General features: G+C 39.5%; 2 long non-coding RNA genes across 2 annotated transcripts in view; one reads left to right on the forward strand and one right to left on the reverse strand.

The window, feature by feature from the left end:
- Positions 1 to 6,208, forward strand: part of LOC122259408 (uncharacterized) — a 6,984-nt gene extending 776 nt beyond the window's left edge. The window contains exons 2-4 of the long non-coding RNA XR_015190793.1: positions 1 to 3,205; positions 4,608 to 4,704; positions 5,747 to 6,208. The exon at positions 1 to 3,205 is cut by the window's left edge and continues 560 nt beyond it. This is a non-coding gene — a long non-coding RNA (uncharacterized LOC122259408). The remainder of the gene's footprint in view (positions 3,206 to 4,607; positions 4,705 to 5,746) is intronic.
- Positions 6,209 to 11,813: 5,605 nt separating this feature from the next.
- The window catches only part of LOC147466715 (uncharacterized), a 4,851-nt gene continuing 1,664 nt past the window's right edge, over positions 11,814 to 15,000 (reverse strand). The window contains exon 2 of the long non-coding RNA XR_015190794.1: positions 11,814 to 13,582. This is a non-coding gene — a long non-coding RNA (uncharacterized LOC147466715). The remainder of the gene's footprint in view (positions 13,583 to 15,000) is intronic.

A 15,000-nucleotide genomic window follows, 5' to 3' on the forward strand; every position in this document is an offset into this window, starting at 1 on the left:
TATTTGTGTGTGTTTACGTACGTGAGTGTGTGTTTGTTTGCCTGTGTAGGTTATACTTTATGTGTATAAATGTGTGTGTTGTTTTTGTGCGTGTGTGCGTTTGTTTGCCTGTGGTATTATTTATATATGCTTGTGTATGTGTTTAATTAAATATGTGACCGCCCGTGTGTGTGTGTGTGTATTTGTGTTGTAAGTACGTGCGTATGTATATGTATGCATGTCTGTGTGTCTGCCTGTGTGCATGTATCTGTGTGTGTATGTGCGTGCGTGCGGCCTAGTGCGTGCTTGTGCTCGTTGTGTGCACGTTCGTGAATGTGTGTTTCTGTGCACAAACTTGTTTTTGTTTGTGTGCATTTATACATATCTCTTTGTATGGGTCTGTGTGAATGTGTCTGTATGTTTGAGTGTTTTTGTGTATTTGTGTGTAAGTGTGTGTGTATGCGTGTTTATATGTGTATATGTATGTGTGTGGATATGTTTTTATGTGCAAGTATGTATGTGTATGTGGAAGGTAAGTAACTTTGTGACAATTCATGTGGATGATAAGGGGTGGTAACCCCCGCATTTTTTCTTTTATTTTTGTTTTTATTTTTATTATTTTTTTTTAATTTCTCTTTCTCCTTCTCCCTTTCTCTCTTGCTTTCTTTGTTTTCATTCCTATTCTTATTATTTACTTTCCTTATCATTCTCATTATATTAACATTCTTTTTTTAATCTCTTTCTTTCACATTTCTATTCGTTTTCTTTCGCTTTCATGCTTATTCCCTTTTCTTCGATTTCCAGTCTTGTCGTTTTATTTATCCCCCCCCCCCCTATATTGTCATTATTCCATTCTGATTTATTTCTCTGATATTGCTTTTTTTATGTCTTCCAATATATATATCTGCTCTATCTGCCATTTTTTCCTACTCACAATTTCCGTCTTTTTTGTGATCTATTACTTAGTTCTTCCATTATTATCTTGAACGTGTGTGTGCGTGTTTCTTAGTGATCTTCAATGGATCTGCATGTTTGTTTGTATGGTTGTGTGTATATGTTTATGTACGTTTCTGTGTTTGCTTATGTAGAGATTTATGTGTGTTTGTTTGTGCTTGTTTGTCTTAGTGTATGTGTTGGTATACGTGCTTTTGTGTATGTATGTGTTTTTGAGTGTATGCGTTTGTAGATATATATATATATATATATATATATATATATATATATATATATATATATGTATATATGTATATATGTATATATATATATATATATATATATATATATATATATATATATATATACATACATATACATGTATATCTGTGTGTGTCGCAGAGGGCCAAGTCTTGGTGGGTTGTACAGGGAAAATCTTGTGGAAATTTTGTGGGTTTTATTGATTCTTCTATACAACCTGAATCTTCACTCCCCTTCATTCCCATCCATATTGTTTATTCCCGTAAAACTGAAAATGTAAAGCATTCCTTTCTAATTCAAGTTTAACATATTGATCTTATATCATATAACATATTCAATCAACTACAATATACCTTGACACCATCATATATCAAATTTCTATTCTAGTATAAACATATATTGCAAGATTACATAAATATAATAAGATAAATACCTCAGACACATCACTTGGCTTCTCTGAGTCACAAAATGGCTTCCAATTGTTTTCATGCGATTAGTTATGCAGATTGCCTATAGGAGGCGTACATCAGAAAACGATATAAGGGGATACTAATCTATTTAATACATATCCCTATTGTTAGTACATATCACAATTATTAGGAACTTAGAACATCACATTTGAATATAAATGTGTTTGTGTGTATTTGTGTGGTGCCTGTTTTTGTATGTGTGTTTGCGTGTGCACGTGTATATGAAAGTTTGTGACCTTGACTTTCCACTCGGATGAAAAGCTCATTTCTTTGAGCTCTTTAAAGTATATGTTATAGAAGTGTGCTATAGAAATGTATGTTATGGAAGGGTGTATTATAGAAGTGTCTTATAGAAGCTTAGGTTGTAGAAAACCTATTGTACAGCGCAACAAGACCATCTGGAGGCATGGCTGGGATGTCTCCTGTCATAGTGCATTTCGTAACAATTGCATCATTTGTGTAGTGTTATTTTCGCAAATCTCTCTGAACTAAACTGTGCAAATGGCAAATTTGAACTGAACTGAAATTGTGCGTTTGTTTTATATATATATATATATATATATATATATATATATATATATATATATATATATATGCACTTCTGTATGTTTGTTTGTGTTTATCAGAAAATATGTGTGAGACTGAGTGTATGCATGAGTGTGTGTGTGTGTGTGAGTGTTTGCGTTTTCTTGGTTTTATGCATGTATGTTTAATTGTGTATATGTGTGTGTGTTTATGTGGCTGTGTTTGGTAGAGTGTTTATGTGTGTGTTTCCTTCTATGAATGTGTTTGCTTGTGTGAACTTGTGTTTGCTTGTATGAATGTGTGCTTGCTTGTGCGAACGTATGTTTGCTTGTGTGAACGTGTTTGCTTGTATGAATGTGCGTTTCCTTGTGTGAATGTGTGTTTGCTTGTGTGAATGTGTATTTCCTTGTGTGAACGTGTATTTGCTTGTGTGAATGTGTGTTTGCATGTATGAATGTGCGTTTCCTTGTGTGAATGTGTGTTTGATTGTGTGAATGTGTGTTTGCTTATGTAAATGTGTATTTGCTTGTGTGAACGTGTGTTTGCTTGTGTGAACATTTGTTTGCTTGTGTGAATGTGTGTTTGCTTTTGTGAACGTGTGTTTGCTTGTATGTGTGTGTTCGTGTGTGTGTGTGTGTGTGTGTGTGTGTGTGCATGTTCGTGTGTACGTGCCTGTGTGTAAGTGAGTTTGTATGAGCATGTGTGTGCGTGCGTTTATGAGTAGGTGTATATGTCTGTGTTTGCGAACGTATGTGTTTGAGTGTATGTATGCGAACTGCGTTTCCGTGTTTATATACATGTACATGTGTCTGTGTGTGACTCCATGTACTTGTGCGTGCGTGCGTTGCATCAGACGGCTTTTCTGACGTCGCTGTATCTCCGCAACGCGTTCTGTTCGCGTCTTACCTCGAAGGCGCGCCCCGTACGTTGTCTGCCTCGTTGAATCCAGGAGGCCAGTTCCATCAATCCGCATGAGATTGTCGACGCTGACAGTGGTCGTGGCACATCAACTTGTTTGATAGATGCAGTAGTGGAAGGTCAGTAACTGTGTGACAGTTCAGGTGGTAGATGATAAGGTAACGAAGAATTGTTACGATTCCTCTCCCTCTCTCTCTCTCTCTCTCTCTCTCTCTCTCTCTCTCTCTCTCTCTCTCTCTCTCTCTCTCTCTCTCTCTCTCTCTCTCTCTTTCTCCCTCTCTCCCTCTCTCTCTTTCTCTCTTTCTCTCTGTCTCTCCCTCCCTCCCTCCCTTCCACCTGCCTCTCTCTCTCTTTCTTTCTCTCTCTTCCTCCCTCCCTCTCTCTCTCCCTCCCTCCCTCCCTCTCTCTCTCCCTCCCTCTCTCTCTCTCTCTCTCTCTCTCTTTCTTTCTCTCTGCCCCCCCCTCTCTCTCACTCACTCACTCACTCACTCACTCACTCACTCACTCACTCCCTCCCTCCCTTTCTCTTTCTCTTTCTATTTTCTCTTTCTCTCCTTTCAGTTCTATTCTTATTTTTTTTCCTTATTCTCATTATGTTTGTATTCTAATTCTTAACCCTTTCCTCCGTATTCATATTCGTTTTATGATATTTTCACGCTCCTTTTGTTCGTTTTCCAGTATTGTCTTTTCATTTGTCCCCCCCCCCCTCTATTGCCATTTTTCTATTCTGATTGATTTCTCTATTATTACTGTCTTTGATGTCTTGCAAAATGCATATATTTTTTTCTCGCCTTACAATTTCTTTTTGTTGAGATCTATCACTTAGTGTGTGTGTGTATGCGCGCGCGCGCACGCGTGTGTGTGTGCGTGTTTAGTGAGACTCAGTGGATCGGGTTTATGGGGATGCATGTGGGTTTGTTGTGGTGTATGAGTTGCTGTGTGGTATGTGGTAGGTATCGTTTATGCGTGTGATTTGATATGTGATATTGTTGGTAGGGGGGTGTACGTTGGGGTGTGATGTGGGATATTAATGTTTATGTGGGGCGTGTTCTGCATGCGTGTTTAAACGTGTTTTTGTTTATGTATGTATCTTTCAGTGTGTGTGTTTGTGTTTATGTAAGTGTATGCGTCTCTATAAATATGTGAGTGTGTGCGTTTGTGTGGATGTGGGTGTCTTATGTGTGCCTTGTCTTTGTGTGTGCGTTTGTGTCCATCCATGAGTGTTTGTGCTACGATGTGTGTGTGTGTGTATGTGTGTGTGTGTTTGTTCCTGTGTTCTTATGTTCGTGTGTTTGTATGACTGTGAGTGTGTTTTTGCTTGTGTGTCTGTTTATGTGTTTTTGTGTGTTTGTGACTTTGAATTTCCACTCTGACGAAAAACTTATTTCTTTGAGCTCTTTAAAGCATGTGCTATAGAAGTGTGTTCTAGAAATGTATGTTATAGAAGTGTGTATTATAGAAGTGTGTGTTATAGAATCTTATGTTATAGAAAACACGAAAACTCATTGCATTGCGCTACAGTATTTTCACAATAGTTCCGCTGAAGAGAAAGTGTTACGACTTCTGAAGCGAAAAGGATAAGGACCCAGACTGTGCTCGTTCGACACAGCAGTGGAAGGTCAGAAACTTTGCAATAGTTCAGCTGGCAGAGGATAAGCTTTCCTTTGTTTGTTGCTTCGCTTTTGTCTTGTTTCGTGAAAATAATCGTCTTTTTTCTTAGTAATTCCCTTTAGTTTTATTAATACTATTATTTATAATATTTTTTACTCCACACGTACCCCCATTTTTCGCTATTGCGCAACTATTTATTTTTTTCTCTCTTCCTTTCATCAATTTTTGAGTTCTTCCGCAATCAGTTTTTTTTCGAATTCATTTTTCAAAATGATTCCACAATTATTAGCTTTTTCCTAACTATCTTCGGACGAGTGTCTGTGTGTGTGTGTATGTACAGTATGTATGTATGTGTGTACACCTGTGTGAGTGTGTGTGTAGGCTTCTGTTTTTTTTTTTTTTTTTTTTTTACCCTTTGTGTGTGTGTGTGCTTGTGTGTTTGTGAAGAAAGTGTTAGGGGTACATCAACTGTTTTAGAAAGACTGTCTATTTATCTCTCTTTTATCTCTCTCTCTCTCCCTCCCTCTCCATTTCTCTCTCTTTTTCTCTCTCCCTCTCCCTCTCCTATTTTTTTTCCTTCTCTCTCTCCCTATTTTCCTCTCTCCTTCCTCCAACAATTTTTTATGATCTATTGTGATCTAGTTGTGATTTTTTTTTTATCTTTTACTTATTTCCTCCATGATTATCTTGGAACGGGTGTGTGTGTTATTGTGTGCTTTTATGTTTGAATGTGCCATGCATCCTGCAACATTTGAGCTCTATTCCTAACTGCTCTTTCTGTAGTTGAAGATTATTACCAACACTGTGAAATATATCCGCTGTTTCTGCAATAAACAAATCGAATATAGATATAGCATATTGAACAATAAATCAATGAAATGAGTAAACAAGATATAAAAATAACACTGATATAAAAAAATTGCTTCGTGTGGACTGCGAAATTTCAAATCCTAGTAATTATCATTATCATTACTGATGTTATTTTTTTCTTTATCTAATTAGTATTATTGCCATTATCCTTCTTATGATTAATATCCTTTTAATTAAAGGTATTATCTTCATAAGAGCTCGTTACCTCCAGCAGCAACAGCCAACGGGATGACATCCCAAACAAGCAATGCGGAACTTGTAAGTACACAGCCACAGGCAGACATACTGAGGGAGAGGAAAAGAGAAACAGAGGGAGAGATAGAGAGAGAGAAAGAGAGAGAGGAGTAAAATGGTAAAAGGATAACAGATGAATATAAAGAAAGTGTGAAGAGAGGGATCACGGGGAAGAAAGAAAGGAAGAGAGGCAAGAGAGGTGGGGGGAGGAAAAGCAAAGAAAGAAAAGAGGAAGGGAAAGAGAGAGAAAGAAACGAAAGGAGATAAAGATAAAGAGAGATATGGATGGAGAAGAATGCAAGAGAGAGAGAATAAGTGCGTGTGAAAGTAGAAGGGCAGAGAGAAATCGAACATGAGGGACATGGAGGAAAAAGTGAAGCTTGGATTAAAAGATAGGGTGCAGGGGAAAGCATTTAGAAATAACAGGAAAGAGAAAGGACCAGAATTTCATAGATGAAATGAGATAGACGGAGTGTTAGGAGTAGAGATAGGTGAGAGAGATCGGAGTTAGAATGGATAGAGAAGAGTAAAATGGGGCGTCTATGCAATGTAAATCAAAGCTACAACACTTGCCGATGTGATTATTAGGTGTATAAGAACACAGTGTACTGAAATGTGCACAGGCATTGACAAGGATTCCTGCTGAACAAATCGAGAACAAAACAACGAAAGGAAACACAGGAAACACATATCAAAGGCCATATTAGTTATATTGTTCCCCCAGAGGAAGGAATATAGCGAAAAGGCCCTACGCATATATATATATATATATATATATATATATATATATATATATAGATATATCATATAGTATATATAAATTTTTTTTTTTTTTTTTTTTTTTTTTTTATTGTGAATGTGTGTGTGTATGTGTGGTATGTGTGTGTGTGTGTGTGTGTGTGTGTGTGTGGTTTTGTTTTGTTTGGGGGGTTTTTTTGTGTGTGTGGGGGGTTGGGGTGTTTTGGTTTTTGTTTACTGGCACTTGGGGATTAAATCGTTTCCCTGGTTTAAAATAGGAAAGTCCCGATTCTTTGCCTTTCCCTTCCAGCTTTTTCTCTGGCGAAGTAGGGGTGGGCGCCGAAGGGGCCCGCCCGACCGCCCTCGGCCCCCCTGCTGCAGAAAGGCCCCCCTGACTTTCTTTGGGTTTTTAAGGGCAGCCAAAAAGCAACCCTGTTCGAGAGGAAATTTTTTCCCTTTTCTTGTTGGCATGGGGGTTTTTGAGGTAGAAAATTTGATTGGGGGGCTTTTCCTTTTTTATGGCCCGGGGGTTTTTCTGAGGGCGTTTTTTTAAAAATGCGGAAATTTGGGAAAAGGGAAAAAAAGAATATGAACTTCCCCTGGGTGCTGCTTTCAAACCATTTTTTTCAATAAGAAAGTGGGGGGGGAAGCAAAACTGAAAAACATCTACTTTAATATCTTTGGGGGTTTTTTTCCCTTTTTTTTAAAATTTCAATGTACCCTTTTTCCGGGGGTTTTTAGGTTTTGGGGGTTTTTTTTTGTTTTTATTTTTTTTAAAATTTTTCTTTTTTTCTTTTTTTATTGTTTTTTATTTAAAAAAAAAAAAAATTTTTTTTTTTTATTTTTTTATTTTTTTTAATATCATATTATATATATTCTATATCTTTACCTTTTTTTTTTTATTTTTTTTTTTTGTTTGTTGTTGTTTTTTTTGTATTTTTGGGGTTTTAAAATTTAAATTTTATATTTTTTTTGTTGTTTTTTTTCTTTGTTTGGGGGTGGGGGGGGGGTGGGTGGGGGGTGTGGGGTGGGTGGGGGGGGTGGGGGGGGGGGGGGTTGTGGGGTTGGGGGGGGGGGGGTGGGGGGGGGGTTTTGGGGTTTGGGGTGTGTTGTTGTGGGGTTTGGGGTGTGTGTGTGGGTTGTTTGTTGGGTTGGGGTGTGTGTGTGTGGTTGGGTGGGGGTGTGGTTGGTTTGTTGTTGGTGGGTGTGGTGGGGGTGGTGTGTGGGGTGTGTGGGTGTTGTGTGTTTGGTTGTGTGGGGTTTGTGTGGTGTGTGTGTGTTTGGGGTGTGGTGGGTTTGTGTGGGTTGGTGTTGTGTGTGGGTGTTTTTGTTTTGTGTGTTTTGGGTTTGGGGTTTGGGGTGTTGGGGTGTGGGTGTGGTTTGTGTGTGTGTGTTGTGTTGGGGTGTTGGGGTTTGGGGTGTGTGTGGGTGGTGTTTGTTTGTGTTGGTGGTTTTGGGGGTTTTGTGGTGTAGGTGTGTGTGTTTGGGTGGTTGTGGTGGGGTTTTTGTGTGTTGGTTTTGGTGTTGGTGTGTGGGTGGTGTGTGGGGTTTTGTGGGTTTTTGTGGTTTGTTGTGGTGGGTTGTGTTTTGGGTTTTTTGGGGTGTTGTTTGGGTGGTGTTGTGTTGTTTTTTGTGTGTGTGGTGTGTGTGGGGTGGGTGTGTGGGGTTTTAGGGTGGGGGTTGGTGTTGGTGTTGTGTGGTTGGGTTTAGTGTGGTGGTGTGGGGTTTGTGTGTGGGTGTGTGTGTGGGTTTTTGGGGGTTTTGGGGGGGTGGTGGGTTGTGGGTGGTGTGTTTTGTGTGTGTGGTGTGGTGTGTGGTGTGGGTGTGTGTGTGGTGTTGGGTGGTGTTGGGGTTGTGGTTGGTGTGTGTTTGGGGGTGTTGGTGTGGGTGTTGTGGTGTGTTTTTTGGGTGTGTGTTTTGGGAGTGTGGTGTGTTGTGTTTTGTGGTGGGGGTGTTTGTTGTGTGTGGGGTTTGTTGTGTGTGTTTTGGGGGTTTGGTGTGGTGTGTGTTGTGTTGGGTGGTGGGTGTGTTGTGTGGTGGTTTTTGTGTGTTTGGGGGTGTGTGTTGGGGGGGGGGTGTGTGGGGTGTTGGTGGATTGTTGGTTTTGTGGTTTTGTGGGGTGTGTGGTTTTGGTGGTTTGTGGGTTTTGTGGTGTGTGTGTGTGTGTGGGTGGTGTGTTGTGTTTTTGGTGTGTTTTTGTGTGTGGTGTGTTTGGTGGTGTTGTGGTGTGTTGTGTGTTGTGTTGGTGTGTGTGGTGTTGTGTGTGTGAGGGGGGGTGGTGGGTGTGTGTTTGGTGTTTGTGTGTGTGTGTGTGGGTTTTGTGTGTGTTGTTCGTGTGTTGGGTGTGGGGGGTGTGTTGTTGTTTTGTGGTGGTGTGTGTTTTGGGTTTTGTTGGTTGTTGGTGTGGTGTGTGTGGTTGGGGGTTGTGGTTTGTGTGTGGTGTGTGTTGTGTGGGTGGTGGGGGTGTTGTGTGGTGTGTTGTGTGCGTGTGGGTTTGTGTGTGGGGTGGGGTTTGGGTGTGGGGGGTTGTGTGTGTGTGGTTGTGTGGGGTGGGGGGAGGTGGTGTTGTGTGGGTGTGTGTGGTTGGGGTTTGGGTGGGGGGTGGGGGGGGGGGGGGGGGGGGGGGGGGGGGGGGGGGGGGGGGGGGGGGGGGGGGGGGGGGGGGGGGGGGGGGGGGGGGGGGGGGGGGGGGGGGGGGGGGGGGGGGTGGGGGGGGGGGGGGGGGGGGGGGGGGGGGGGGGGGGGGTGGGGGGGGGGGGGGGGGGGGGGGTGGGGGGGGGGGGGGGGGGGTGTGGGGGGGGGGGGGGGGGTGGGGGGGGGGGGGGGGGGGGTGGGGGGGGGGGGGGGGGGGGGGGGGGGGGGGGGGGTGGGGGGGGGGGGGGGGGGGGTGGGGGGGGGGGGGGGGGGGGGGGGGTTGTTTTTGGTGGTGTGTGGTGTGTGTGTTTTGTGTTTGGGGGTGGTGGGTGGTGTGGTGTGGGGTGTTTGGGGGTTTTTGGGGGTTTGTTTGGGGGGTGGTGGGTGTTGGGTGTTTGTGGGGGTGGGGTGTGGGGGGGGTTGTGTGTGGTGGGGTGGGTGGGTGTGGGTGTGGGGTTTTTTGTGGGGGGTTTGTGGTGTGGTGTGGGGGTGTGTTTGTGTTTTGGGTGTGTTTTGGGGGTGTGGTGTGGGTTGTGTGGTGTTTTGTGTGGGTGTGTGGGTGGGTGTGTGGATGGGTGGGTGTGGGGGGGTTGGGTGTGGTTGGGGGTTGGGGGGTGGGGGGTGTGGGGTGTGTTGGGGGGGGGTGTGTGTGTGTGGTTTTTGGTGTGGGTTGTGTTTTTTGTGGGTTTTTTGGGTTGGGGGGGGTTTTTTTGGGGGTTTTGTGGTGTTTTTTTTGGTTGGTGTGGGGGTGTTGGTTTGTGTGTTTTGTTGGGGTGGGGGTTTTTGTTTTTTGGTGTGTGGGTGTGTGGTGTTTTGTGTTTTTGTGTGTTTGGGTGTGGGGGTTTTTGGGTTTGTGGGGGTGGGGGTGGGGGTTGTGGGTGGGGGGGGTGGGGGGTGTGGTGTGGGGTGGGTTTTGTTTTTTTTTTTTTTTGTGTGTGGGGGGTTGGGGTTTTTTGGTGTGGGTGTTTTTGGGGTTGGGGGTGTGTTTGTGGGGGTTGGGGTTGGTGTTTTGGTGGGGGTTTTTTTTTTTTGTGTGGGTGTGGGTTTTTGTGGGGGTTTTGGTTTAGGTGTTTTTGGGGGTTGTGTGTTTTTTTGTGGGGTTGGGTTTTTTTTTGGGTTGTTTGTTGTTTTTTTGTTTTTTTTTTTTTTGGTTTTGTTTTTTTGTTTTTTTTTTGTGTTTTTTTTTTTGTTTTGGGGGGTTTGGGGGTTTTGTTGTGGGTGTGGTGTGGGGGAGGTGGGGGTTTTGGGGTTTGGTGTGGGGGTGGGTTTGGGGTGTTTTGGGGGGTGGTTTGGTGGGGTGTGTTTTTTTTTTTGTTGGTTGTTGTTGTGTTTTGTGTTTTTTGGGGGGGGGGGGTGGGGGTGTGTTTTGTTTTGTGTTTTTGTGTTTTTTTTTTTTTGTTTTATTTTTTTGGTGTTTTTTTTTTTTTTTTTTTTTTTTTGTTTATTTGTTTTGTTTTTTTTTTTTTTGTTATTTTTTTTTTTTTTTTTTTATTTTTTATGTTTATTTTTTTATTTTTTTTGAAATTTTTTTTTGGGTTGTTTTGGTATGTTTTTTTTTTTTAGAATTTTTTTTATTTTTTGTTTTTGTTGTATTTTTTGTTGGTTTTGTTTTGTGTGTGTTTTTTTTTTTTATGTTTTGTTTGTTTTTTTATTTGTTTTTATTAGTTTTTTTGTTGTTTTTTGTATTTTTTTTTTTTGTGGGCGGATTATTTTTTTTTTTTTTGTGTTTTTTTTTTTTTGTTTTTATTTTTTTGTTTTTTTTTTTTTTTTTTTTTATTTTGTTTTTTGTTTTTGGTTTGTTTGTTTTGTTGATTTTATTTTTTTTTTTTTATTTTTTTTTTATTTTTTTTGTTTTATTTTGTAGTATTTTTTTTTATTGTAATTTGTTTTTATTTTTATTTTGGTTTGTTTTTTATGTGGTATTGTTAATTTTATTTTATTTTATTTTGTGGATTTTTTTTTGGTTATGTGGTTTGATTTTATTTTATTTATTGTATTTATTTTTTTTTTGGAATTTTTTTTTGTTTTGTGTTTTGAGTATTTTTTTTTGTTTTGTGTATTTTTTTTTTTTTTAAATTTGATTTTGTGTTATTTTGAGATTTTTGTTTGTTTTTAATTTTTAGTAATTTGATTTGTTTTTTGTTTTTTTGTTTTTATTTTTTTTGGTTTGTGTTTTTTTTTTTTTTTTATTTTGTGTGATTGTTTGTGTTTTTTTATTTTTTTTGGTTTTTTTTTTTTTTTTAGTTTTTTGATTTTGTTATATTTGTTTTTAGTGATTTGTTTTTTTTTTTTGTGTTTTGTATTGTTAGGTTTTTTTTTTTTTTTTTGTTGAATTTTTTTTTTTATTTTTTTTTTTTTTTTTATTTAATTTGTTTTTCATTTATGTGTGTTTTTGATTTTTTTTTTTTTTTCTTATTTTTTTTTTTTATTTTCGTTATATTTTTTATTTTATTGATTTTTAATAATGTTGTTTTTTGTTATAGGTTTTTAGTTTTTTTTTTTTTTTTTTTTTGGGGGGGGGGGGGGGGGGGGGGGGGGGGGGGGGGGGTCGGTCCCTCGCTGGCACGATATGTGGCGAGCAGAGATTGATTCTACAATTCCAACATAATATATAAGAGGGTGAATGTGAAAAATGGTAGGCTAAAGGACATTAACATTACATCATAAACTCGCGGAGATTTATATATATATTTATATATAACATTATTTACAAGGGGCACGATATATTACACGCAAAGCGGTGATCTAAGCTAAGGGCACAAAGCGAACGAGATCTAAGCTATAAGTTTATCGATAAATAAGGAAAACACAGGCAATGCATAGAGTAATTATGAATTAAGTCATAAGTCATCCACTAAACACCACTGTTCTACTGGAATCATCGAGGAGGAGTCGAAGGGAGGAGATCTTCTTCGAAATGAAGTAAATCGTATTCTGGTATGAATTCTACTAACATGACTATTTTGAAGGGGGTTCCTGGGGTCATTTCGAGGGCAGAGGGGATCCTCATTGGGAGGGAGCTGCGACTTCGGCCTGTGATTGGCGACGGGGAATGAGGGCAGGATTCGTGGCCACGCCTTCCAAGCGACTCCAAATGGGCAACTAGGGTTGGTCCTGGAATTAGGAGACGTTGTATTTGAGATTAACTAGAAATATTTCATTCTTCCTTCTATATGAATTTTGAATATTTTCATATGCAAATAAGACCTTGATATCGCTCGACCACGTTACCCCAAATCGTCCCGATTTGGTAAGAAAATTAGATATAACGAAAAGAGAATGCCAAAATCAGCGATCCTTAGCAGAGAAAACAGGAGGTCCGTGATCAGTGGAGCTCTTGAAAATATACGAAGAGATCAGGAAATGCGTGGCAACGTCTCGATTATGCAGGCCTCGAGATGGGCTACGCTGGTTACAGGATTGACACGTCTGGTTGACATGCCATTCTGCATCCATCACTATCTTATCTGAAAAACTTTATACACGTAACTAGTGCATACGATAGTGGTAGAGGGGACAGGGTAAATGGCGTAGGAGCAGAACTGTGCAGATGCATGTTATAATAAGATACGAGGTAATAGCAGTTATGAATTAACTTAGTGAAAATAACATGCAGTATAAATTGAAAATGCATCAAAGTTAGGTATATGTCAAGTGCATTGCTACTTATTAACATATTATTATGTCATAATGTTTAAAAACAATAGAAAATAGCAAGTGAGTTATGCTAAGTTATAAAATATACTCATAAATAGGTATATCCAGTAATGGTAAATATAATACAAAAAAGATACAAAAGTACAACTTGCGAATAGGCATCGGGTGATGCGGAGTCTTGCTCGTAGTGCGATGCAACCAACACGCGGCTTCGGCAATGGTCAGTTGTCGGAGAAATTAGAGGGGGCTTGAGCGGAGAGCAAGCTCGAATCATCAGCTGTTGCAAGTCAGGTATCTGATTAAGATCAGACTGGGGAAAAAGTCATTAGGAGTCCCGGGTTCCATGATGAACCTGATAGTTGCAACAATGCAAGGAGTTGACTGCATCAGGAACCGTATACAGCATAGAATGGTCCTGGTAGTCGATAGATGTGGTAGTTACCAGCAGGAACTATTTGCAAGGTATGTCGAAATTAGTATTTCGTATTGAAAAATAATCATATATACAATATAACCATATGATTTGGCAATAACAAGAATTAGGAATTATTTACCTGAGTTCATGTTATTTGCTGACAATACTTACGCAGTAGCAGACCGGAGTCACCGAGGGATGAACTATGTGCAATATATGTGTCTTCTGTGATAAATGATGAGTAAGCAAAAATGGTAAGTTAAGATGTGGTTCTTCCATTTACTAACTGAGTCGAGTCCTTCGGGGAGTGAAGGCACGGCATATGAGCCAAGATCAGCTGTAAATAAGAAAGAAAGAAAAATTGTGAATGTTATGATGTATGTAAAATAATAATAACCAAATTACCAACCATATCTAATCCTTTAAATAGGCGTGACCGGAAGTCAAGATTTGGGGCAAAGTGTGTAAAAAAAATATCATGAATATGCTTATAAAAGAAAAATTAATATTAATCCAATGATCAACCGAATCCAGTCCTTCAATTAATTAGAAGGCACGACTTGAGTCAGATTGGATGAGGCTGGAAAAAAATGATGTTAATGAGAGCTGAAAGAAAAACAAAATTAATATAATATTGACCTGGCGGTCGTTCCGTTGCGGAATAGGTGATTTACCTTGATACTTGTATGATAGACCATGCTTGTGGTCGGTAAGATCATGCGCCAAAGTGAACTCGTCCCGTGGAGAAACGCTGTTTTAATTCGAGATCAAAGATAAATATGATGAATTATTAGACAATGTAATATATTTCAATTGCGTGGCCGAACTCGTCCTTCTGAAATAAGGTGTGGCTTAATAGCCAAGATCGGGGCAACTGAAAGAAATACCATATTAAAATATGGTGCATACTAATTAAAAAAAAAAAAAATGCGGAGTTAGCAAGCCTGGAACGTCTGATAAGTGATAAGCGTGCTATCTCTGTTTGAGAGAAATAATTGTGTTGTCAGGTTGTCAAGATCTCCAAGGCGCGGCACACCGGAGTGCGAAAAATAACCCGTAATTCGCGGTTTACTCAATTGTGGTACCATAGATACGCAGAATTAGGGTGTGAGATGCATATGCAATGGGCGTCATGCACTGAAGGCCCGATAAGTGAGGTACAGTGGCTGGATAAAGGCAAAATTAAGTTGAAAAGCTATAAAATATGAAATAATAAATAAACCTTTTCCTGACTGTCTCAATGAACGTTGCGTTCAGTAATATCATGATAAGACCCATGAAATGTTTCGAAAGGTCGGAAACTCGGAGAGGCCCAAAATGATGATAACATATATGCTTAATGTTGTCGAAGTCGACAATTGCTTAAAATTAAAAATAATGACAATCATATCATATGATGATTAAAGTTACTTGCAATTAAATTTGAAATATCTAAGTAACAGTAATCAATAATGCAATGAAAGTGCAAAGATAGTCGAATATGACTAGACAATGAATAGGGGTAAAGCTAAGAAACGAACATGCATCTGTCAACATTTCTAGCAAAATGAGATGATAAATCATAATATGAAGTGAAGAAACATGTTAAGATATGAAACAATTGCCAAATGATTGTAACGAATTAACAATCATAAGTACACAAAGTAAAAAATTAAACAAAATTATCAAAATCATAGACTGTCGAATGTTGAGAAACATAGAATTTCAAAGACAGTAAAAATTGTTAATCCAACTATCGGATTACAAGGTGACCGT

The sequence above is a fragment of the Penaeus japonicus genome, unplaced genomic scaffold (genome assembly GCF_977035675.1).
Source record: "Penaeus japonicus unplaced genomic scaffold, GWHDUDI00000001_assembly GWHDUDI00000042, whole genome shotgun sequence".
Lineage (NCBI taxonomy): Eukaryota > Metazoa > Arthropoda > Malacostraca > Decapoda > Penaeidae > Penaeus > Penaeus japonicus.